General features: G+C 40.5%; 1 pseudogene; it reads left to right on the forward strand.

The window, feature by feature from the left end:
* Positions 1-9,299: 9,299 nt before the first annotated feature.
* Positions 9,300-10,320, forward strand: LOC149228090 (uncharacterized; annotated as a pseudogene).
* Positions 10,321-10,574: the final 254 nt, after the last annotated feature.

Below are 10,574 nucleotides of genomic sequence, written 5' to 3' on the forward strand. Positions count from 1 at the left end.
CATGTCCTCTTCCTCTTCTTGTGTCTTGGAACACTGTTCAGCAGATAACCTCACACCTACAGGAATAGGAACCTTCACCAGTTTACTATCCTGCATATTAAACCTCTGCAGTATTGTCTCGACATACTTCCTCTGGTTTAACCAGATCTTCCTCTTTGTATGATCTCTTTTAATTTCCATGCCCAAAATATAGTTTGCAGCACCAAGATCTTTCATGTCAAATTTGGAGGACAATTGGGTCTTCAAATCCTGAATAATTTCTTTGTCATTTCCAACCAGCAACATATCATCCACATACAAGACCAGATAAATAACACGGTCACTAATTAATTTAAAATACACACAATGATTTGATTTTCTTCTAGTGAAGCCAAGTCCCCGTATAAATGTATCAAATTTCTGATACCACATCCTTGGTGACTGTTTTAACCCATACAGAGACTTCTTTAACTTACACACCAGTTCTTTCTTACCCTTCACCGCAAAGCCTTCAGGTTGCTTCATGTAGATCTCCTCTTTCAGATCCCCATGAAGAAATGTTGTCTTCACATCCATCTGTTCTACCTCAAAATGAAAGGCAGCAGCAACAGATAAAAGTAATCTAATAGAAGTTACCTTGGCAACAGGAGAAAAAATATCACCAAAATCAATTCCCGGCACCTGGGAATAACCTTTTGCTACCAACCGAGCTTTGTATTTCTCCACTTTTCCTTCTGCATTTGTCTTCTTTTTGAACACCCATTTGCTGCCAATGGGTTTCCTTCTAGCCGGCAACTCCACCAGATCCCAAGCCTCATTTTTGTGCAAAGATGCCATTTCATCAACCATGGCCTCTTTCCAGAGTTTTCCATCCTCTGAATCCATTGCTTCCTTCACAGTTCTGGGATCATCATTAGTAACAGACAAAGCAAAATTTGAACAGAAAGTAGAAGAACTATACCTTTCTAGTTGCCTTCTTTCTTGAACTGATCTTCTCACAGTCGGAGTTTGTGGCTCTTCATCTTTTGATTCCTCCTCTACTGTAGAGTTTGATTCTTCCTCCTTTAGCTCAAACTCTATCTTCTCAGGTTCCTTTGGTTGGAATTCATGTTTAATAACATCTTTTACCTCTCTGAACACCACATCTCGGCTGTACACAACCTTCTGTGTGACTGGGTTCCAAAGCTTATAACCCTTTAAATCATCCTTATACTCGATAAAGATGCACTTTTCATATTTACTATCCAACTTGGTTCGTTTTACCTTTGGAACATGTACATATGCATCACATCCCAATACCCTTAGATGTGAAAGAGAGGGTTTCTTACCAGTCCATACCTCTTGTGGAGTCTTATCCTCCAATGCTGATAAAGGTGACCTGTTGACCAGGTAACATGCAGTATCCACCGCCTCTACCCAGAATTCATATCCTAACCCGGCACCACTGAGCATGCTTCTTTCCCTTTCCATCAATGTATTGTTCATTCTTTCTACAACTCCATTTTGTTGAGGTGTATATGGAGTAGTCTTCTGTCGTGCTATACCACACTTCTTATAGAATTCCTCAAATTCATTATTGCAAAACTCTCCACCATTATCTGTCCTTAGCACCTTTATCTTCTTCTCTGTCTGGTTTTCCACTAGAGCCTTAAATTCTTTAAACCTGTCAAAGACTTAAGATTTCTTCTTAAGGAAATATATCCATGTATTCCTTGAGAAGTCATCTATAAATGATACATAGTACACAGACTTACCTAGTGATAGAACCTTCACAAGTCCAAACACATCATTGTGCACAAGCTCTAATATATGTTTTGCCCTCTTACCACCAGAGGAGAAACTCACTTGATTTTTCTTCCCATATATACAATTTTCACAGAAATCAAAATCCAGAGAGCTATAATTCATACCTTCTACCATACCTTTATGATGAAGTATTCGAAGGCATTTCTCTCCAATATGTCCAAGCCTTTGATGCCACAGCATGGTCTTCTCTCCAGAAACCACTAGATTTTCTGCTCCACTTTTAGGAACCACAAAACTGTTGCACCCATCAACAACCGTGCTACCTTGCAACTTGTACAGAGTTCCAATCCGAACTCCCCGCGTCAATACCAGTGCTCCCCGAACCATTTTGCAAGTATCCTTCTCGAACACTGTTTTTACACCTGCATCATCTAGATTGCTTACAGAAATCAGATTTCTGGCTAATGCAAGAATATGTAGAACACCTAGAAGCATTCTAACCCTTCCACCTTGAAACTTCAACTTTACTTTTCCGCGACCAACGATTCTAGCCTTCATGTCATCCCCCAAGAATACATCACCACTATCATATTTCTCATACTCGCAAAACCACTCTCTATGGGAAGTGAAGTGAAAGGATGCACCTGAGTCAATCAACCATGCTTCATAATCTACATGTGTACTTGAAGAAGCCAAGTACACATCCCCACCTTCATCTGAGGTGGTTTTTGCCTTTGTAGAAGGAGCCTCATCAGATCCCTTTCCTTTGTCAGGAGCTTTAGATTTACAATCCCTTTTGAAGTGGCCTTCCTTTCCACATTTCCAGCACACCACCTTTACAGGTTTTCCTGGAGATTTAGATCTCCCACTCGATGACTTATTTTTGTTTCTGTTCTGGGACCGTCCTCGTACAGACAAGGCATCACCATTTTGGCTCTCCATATTTTTCCGTCTCATCTCGTCCATTAGCAAGGCTAAGACTATTTCATCAAACTACAAGGCAATTGCATTGCTACCTATTGCAATAACTAGACTATCCCATGAATCTGGTAGAGAACACAACAAACTGACACACTTATCTTCATCTGGAATTTTAATTTCAATAGATGCTAACTGACTTACCACAATATTAAAAGCGTTCAGATGCTCTGTCACCGAGTCTCCATATTTCATCCTCAAGTTATACAGTCTTTTCCACAAGAACAGTTTATTCACTAGAGACTTAAATTGGTACAAAGTCCCTAACTTGTCCCACAAAGCCTTTGTCGTAGCTTCCCATGATACATTCAACAATACTGAATTTGAGACACACAATTGTATTGTGCTCTTTGCCTTCCGATCCAACTTCTTCCATTCTTCATCAGACACTCCCATTAGTTTAGTACCTGGATCTATCGCGATCCACTGATCTTTATCCACCAACAGATCCTCCATCTTGAGTTTCCACAACTCAAAACTCTGACCATTAAATTTCTCGATCTCTATCTTTCCACTGCTCACCATCTTCTTTCACCACTAGAATCAATCTCGCAGATCTTCCACTGAACAGGGTCTACCACAGGCCCGAGCGAAACCCCTCAGCAACAAAGGCATCCCCTTGAAGCCAAATCTGCTCTGATACCAAATGTAGGTTTTAACCTCGTACATAAATTACCTGCATACGAATTCTAAAACACAAAAAATAAATAATGCGAGAGCAAAACACATATACACAGAGATTTTCCCCTGGATCCCAAAACTGGGACTACCAGCTTGATTTTTCATTATGTTCCTTTAAATCTTATAATACATATTTATACATACCAAAACATCCAATACCATGGACTGAAAAAACATCACATCCAATACCATGGACCAAAAACCATCGTGTAAAAAAAAAACATGTGCGAAAATCATGCACAAAACCATAGGTGGGTCCGCCCAATCTAACATAGGGTCCAAAGCCAAAATTTTCTGGGGCGCTGCCCCGGACCCCATAAAGTGGGGTTACAGGTACACCTCAAACCCTCAGTGACCCTCCCTCGCTACACACCCCCCTATTAACTACGTTGGCTAGTCGTTGAAAGAACATAACACAACCCAACAATTGAGCCAGATTCGTGCACGATGCAGACATTGATGGATGAAGGCACTCACATGGAAGAGCCTCGTGATGAAGTAAGTATTCCTATTATTATTTGTGTTTCATTGAAGCTTTTGGAGGATGCGCCATATGCAAGGAAGGGAAAAGACAATTTGCGGATGTGATGGACAACCTTACCATGGATGTCTACGATGAGACCTTGTGTAGAGAAGTAACAAACATTGATTGTTGCAGAGCTTGTTGGGGAAATTTACAACCTCATGGCAGGAGGTGCAAATGCTCGTGATAAGGGAGGAACATGATGATCATTATGGAGGATGGGTCATGCTTTAGCCATATGGAGAATTGGCTCAGTGCCCGACATGGCTCATGGACAGATTGGAGAAAGGGCACACCAGAGTTTTTATGATATGATACTTGGGTGGACTTCTTCATGGCTAAGACCAAGAGGTAGTGTTGGTGGACCTTTAGTGGGGGAGGCAACAATGATTGAAGGAACTTGTGATATGATGATATATATGGTTTGAATGACCGAGGGCACTAATTGTGATGGGTCTACTTAGTTAGAAAACATGTGCAGCTTTGGTCATGGACATCGAGTTGGATAGATGGAGCATGGAAGACTTCTTGCAAGGACATTATGCAGGACACTTATAGAGATGTCACTTATGGGCATCCAGTGAGGAGTGCCAAGACAAGGATGTTGTGCGGATGGACTTGTTGATGCGACATGGAGACATTTTACAGATGAGCCAATGGGGATGTTGTGCACTTTTGTACAACAAGGCCATGGACTGGTTGGATTTGTGAGCAGTCTATGAGAGTATTCCTACCACATGGAGTGCAGAGGCATATTGCAGTGGCATTTGAGGCCGAGACAGGTATGCTTTCCGAGATGTTGGATGGAGATGATTCATAGGAGTTCATGATGACTTGAGATAGTTGTAGCCATTGAAACTTCATGTTATGGTGGTCTTGGAGTATCTGATGCATTGAGGAGCTAAGGTCAGTGGTGTACCTGACTTTGATGCAGTATGGGATGCATACTTTTGGGCACATTTATGGGGTATGTTCAAGAGAGTGACTTGATGGGGATGATCGCGATGAGGCACTTTGGATTTGATGGAGTTACGGTAGCGATGGTGATGCTTGGTGGTAGCACTTGGGCATGGGTTGAGTTGATGAGACTTACCCTCTTTTAATTACATGGTGGTTGATTGGTTTATGACCATGGGCAACACATGGATGATGAGACAGGTGTATACTTGTCCCTTTGACAAACTTGAGGTATGGCATATTACAAATGTGATGGAGGTTGCTTCATGGACTTGGATGTGGCACATTGAGAGTCAGTTTGATGAGAGGATCTTTTCATTTTGAGGAGATGGACCTCACACATATGGATGATGATGCTTGGATATATGCGCCTGATTGATATGCAGCACGTCGACACCAACATCATGGAAAACATGTTGTGGATGAGATGGAGGCTATTTCATGGACCTAGTTATGGCTTACTTACATTTTGATGGAGATGGGATGGATTCTTGATCAAGTTGATGTTGTGACGGGATGTTGAGAAATGACTGATGATGGCATGAGGAGGTGCATTCTCATCATTTGAGCGTGACAGTTGGATTGGCCATTCGACTAGCTCGAGTCATGAGGGCTAGCGGTGTAGTAAGATGTGTTTGAGTTTATTTGGAGTATCATTGCAACAGTTCACATGATGGTGATACATGATGGGGTCGACACGATATATGTTGCGGTGATAGCATGTTGCTTGAGTTGGAGGGACCAAATTTCCACAGGGGAAAATATGTGGAGATTGCGACATATGTGGTTGATGATCATGGATTGAGGAGACTTTCCTATTCATGGAGTCATGAGAATTTGTGGTTTATGCGATGACAACGCAGAGGTGGGCAAAAGGGACATTTTGGAGATGTTGGAGCCAGCGACACTTTGTGATGTCATATGATGGAGTTGTCGAGGATGACAACCATTTAGAGTGGGGGAGTATGTCACGTCCACGAGCTGAGTCAGGCACGCTCCTGTTCGACGGTGGACCGAATGTCATTATGTGCGACGATGGGGAGACATTCTCGGTTTTATGTGACGAGATGAGTCGGGCGCGCCCACGTATGCGACGGGCGCTCGAACTCAGTTATGTGTGACGAGTCATGCGGAACGTGCGACAAGTAATGGTTTCGGTTATGTGCGACGAGTTGTGTGGAGTGTTTCGGTTTTGTGCGACGACGGTCGTTTGGTCGGATGCGACAGACGAACTAAACGGGAGTTGAAAAACCAGAGATGCGAAAAAATGGCTTAGTATGGAAAGTGTGATCATGAGCTTATACGGCAGATGAATTGGCAGGTGGACCTGACGGGCCGACGCCCCTCCATACACAAGGGAGCACAAATATATTGGAGTGGCGAAAACACTTCAAGGAAACCAAGCATAAGGAACAATCATTAGAGTTCATATGTTTGGGAGTCATAAGGTGGACAGGCGAACCAACGGACATAAGTAGTATAGGGTGGACAAGCTCCAGCACTGACGGGCAGAGGTGCAGAACTGGCGGGCTGGTGTGGAACGGGTGGGCAAGTCTGCACAAGGTGGGCGACCCAACCAGGGAGGTTTGCATGACCCGAGGGCACCACAGGGCGACCTGACCCAAGCCAGTCTGAACGACCAGGCAAGGATGCACGAGGGGCGAGTCAGGTTGAATGACGATGGGCAGGGATGCACGAGAGGTGAGTTAGGTTGAACGATAATGGGCAGGGCTGCACAGCGAGTGCGACAATGAATTTTTAGAATTTGTTTGAGGCAAGGAAACTTAGGGTTTCCTCATACTTGTGTGGGCAACAAGCAGCTGGCAGTTGTGAGGTTGTGACATGGCATTTTGGTGGATTGTGCAGGCCAAGGCAGTTGGAAGCACAAGACTTGTAAAACTTGTAATTGTATTTTGTACATTACTATTATATTACTAATACGGGTAGACTTTACGGGAGTTGCCCCTCCCAAGTATAATTGTGTATACTTGTATGAATGTTGATTTCTGCTGCATACTGATAAATGAAGATGATGAATGTTAATTGAAGTAAATGTTATTCCGTTGCATGAATGTTAACACTTGAAGAATTGGAAAATTGGTTAAGTGTTGGAGTTAGGCGTAGTCCATACACTCTAGTATTGGTGAAAAGAAAAAGTGTAGTGGTGTCGCACCTGCCTATGTGCGGTTGAAATACTACCGCTAGGATAGGGGCATGACATAATGGGAAGTAGAGCGTAACAGGAGGAGGAGACAATCGACGTTAAGAAATGAAAAAATTGTCGAAAGAGTATCACATCACCCCTTTCTGTCGTAAATCTAGCTTACTCCTTTCATTAATATAAAGATGCTGACCTTTTTCTTCCCAAAAAAAGATTGAATTATTTAAGATTGTTTAAATACATAAATAAATGTAAATATTAAACCTCACATTAATATAAAAATTTTGCTCATCAACCTTTCAAAATATTCCAATTTTAATTCTAAATATTAAATCTTGTAATCATCAACATTTCAAAATATTCCAATTTTATTTCTTCTTTAATTCCTACTTCTATAAATGACCAGAGAAGTTCACCCATATTGTGGTAATTTACAGGATAAGAAATCCACCTTGAACATGAATATTATACCCTCAATTGATGAAAATTTTGTGCTCATCGGCATTTTAAAGAATATCCATTTTTTTTTATCTTTTCATTTCAATTCCTCCGGAGGACAACGTGCATTCATTGTTATTTAGCATATCGTTTTCTCTTCGGGAATAAAAATATAAAAAATTGGCATCATAGGATTAATGTTTGAGGGTTGAAAGTGATTGATGTCAAAATTGTTTGACTCTAAACAAACTATCATCTTCAAACTAGAGAGAGCAATGAGTGATTCAGTTGGACCGAGTGACATGTTTGCCCGTAACTAGAGGGAGCAATGAGTGATCCAGTTGAACCTTTTTGTTGAACCTTTTTTACATGTTTGGCAGTATGAATGGAGCAATGCCATTCTATAGCGGGAAAGGAAAAAGTGTCAGCCATGCATGATGTACGATGCTTCCCATGTCTACATCCACGCTTACAGGAACGACAATTCCTATTTCCAACCCCATTGAAACATAAATGCAGCCTGACATGCAAGGGGAATAACAGTTGCTTTGTTGCTAAAATGCCAAAGTCAACCCCATTGAAACATAAATACAAGAGAACTGCTATATCCCTTGCATGTCAGGCTGCATTTATGTTTCAATGGGGTTGGAAATAGGAATTGCCCAACAGGAACAGGATGAGGTATTTGTTTTCATCCGCTCGCTGTAAGCAATAATGAAGAGCCGTGTATTTGTGGCTTCCCGGTGTAACTAACTGGTGTCTGTTTCCAGATATTTTTTTCTTTTTTGGGTAATTCAGAAGAATTCAGCAGTCTATATGATATTTAATTACCAGCAAATTTTTAGGGGCTATGATATGTTTTTTTCTCGTAACCTTGGTCATAACAGGGATTTGAATCTGGGGTTTTAGGATTTTAAGGATTTCACAATTCTTGAATTAACCAATAAGGAAAAAAATTTCAATTTATTATTCAATAAGGAAAAAAATTTCAATTTATTATTCAATAAGGAAAAAACTTACAATTTATTATTGCGAGGAAAATGGTTTTGTTTTATTTAATTACCAATAAACCTCTGGAGATTATGATATGTCTTTTTCTTGATAGCCTTGGTATGTCTTTTTCTTGATAGCCTGGGTCACAACAGAAGATTTGAAACTGAGTCTTTGGAATTTCAAAAATTTCACAAATCTCAAATTAACCCGTAAAGAAAAACCTTCTGTTTGCTGTGGTGAGGTAAAATGTATTTTTGTTTTTGTTTCAAAACAGAAAAGTTCAAATTTTGGATTTTGGGTCGATTCCAAAACGCGGAATCTTTGTGGGACAATTGGACCGTATGATTTAGATGGTTATGAAGACCGTTAACTTTTTAAAATGAGGTCGAAATCATTCAGAAGACGCTTTTCAATAATTTTATCCTCTATTCACTGAGACCATGGAGTCGTAATTGTCATAACCTTTTAGTCCATGGAAAAAGATTGAGCTTGGAAACATGGGCATCAATAGCAGCTGGATAAAAAGAAAATTCCTAAGTTCTCATAGGATTATAAGGACAATTTCTCGTTCATTTTCATCTAGTGCAAACACAAAATAGATTAAAAAATATTCCAACTTCACCCCTCTTAGGCCAGCGATATTTTCGCAGATATACATAATAAATCTAAGCATTCCATATCCAAATCAATCAAAGTTGAACTATTATTATATTCGACCATGGAGCCCACTGCCTCAAGTTTTCTCTCTGCATATTGACTAACCACGACTCTGCGGTGATCATGTATTTTCCTCTCTCTTTCCCTGTTCCATCTCCATCTTGACTGAGCATGACTTTGTACTGCTCATGGATTTTCCTTTTTCCTTCGGTTTCACATTGGCATCCACTATGAGAAATTGCTATAAATCCCAATACATAGGGGAAAGAGGTGGCGCTCTTGGAGCAGAGGAATCAATGGCAAAAGCCCAGAATTCTCAAGAGGAAAAAATATGCCACTGGATTTCCACTTGTAATCCAGGCATAGGCATTCATATGTTTGTGCCCATAATGTTGGTCTCACTGGCTCTCATCATTAGGCAGTGGGAAGCTGTAAGGGAGGTTCTGCTGAGTTCCATTCTTATATGCTGTTTCACCCAAGTTGAGCTTCGGCGCCTTGATTCAGTCTTCTGGTTGATTTTGTGTAATATCATCATCGTTCATCTCTCCATCCAATGGGGATTGTTCTGTGTCACTTCCAGTACTGACAAATATGGAGATTCAAGTTCATTTGTGCAGGAAATTGAAACCTGGCCAAAGCAGCAGAAGGCTTTGGAGGGGACTGGTATGGAAAGCAGAGAAGCTCCTGGAAAAGACGAAGGGGTTAAATCCATTTCCATGAGTCTTACTGTTACACAACCTGAGCAGAAACAAATCTGTTAAGCGCACCCGCAGCGGCATTAATGGTATGACACTGGACAAACGCCAAGACGATTCTGACATGAAAAATTCGATGTTCCGGAATCAGGTTTTTGTGGAATCTGAACGAATGGTGATAGTGGATGGGAGCAGTGATGAATTGAGGCAGAGATGTGATGATTTCATTGCTCAATTCCGTAACCAAATACATTTTCAGAATAGCGAAACAATGGAATAGGTGTATCTTGTTACCCTGACTGTAATTTGATTGTAGATTTGGGTTTTCTCGTCCACACAAAAATCAACCATTGAAATCGCAAATAGGACTTCCGAATCTACAATCCAAAGAATGGAATCTTGTAATTACAATAATGGGCCATTTTGAGGTTTGAACTTTGAGTTGGGAATCCTGAAATCTTGTAATTATAATTATAAAAGTTTTGACTCTCTGTATTTTTCATCAGTTTCAGTGGAATATGTTTATTCACCAACTAAAAATATTCATAGCTGTAAATTTTCCGAGACTTCCTCTTCGTCTCTTTTGGATCTTCTGGTTGTTCTCTGTTTTATTGTTTTGCCTATATAATAGAGTGAACCAGCTGTGAAATTTTACAATAGTACTAAGTTTTAAGTCTATAAGTTAATAGCAAATCAGGCTCAAAAATTTGCAGTTCTATTTAACTTATTGTTTAGTTCTTTTTAAACGGGTGTTATAAGTAAATAT

The sequence above is a fragment of the Pinus tabuliformis genome, chromosome J (genome assembly GCF_031772625.1).
Source record: "Pinus tabuliformis cultivar Carrire ecotype Pingquan chromosome J, CPIR1, whole genome shotgun sequence".
In the NCBI taxonomy this organism is placed as follows: domain Eukaryota; kingdom Viridiplantae; phylum Streptophyta; class Pinopsida; order Pinales; family Pinaceae; genus Pinus; species Pinus tabuliformis.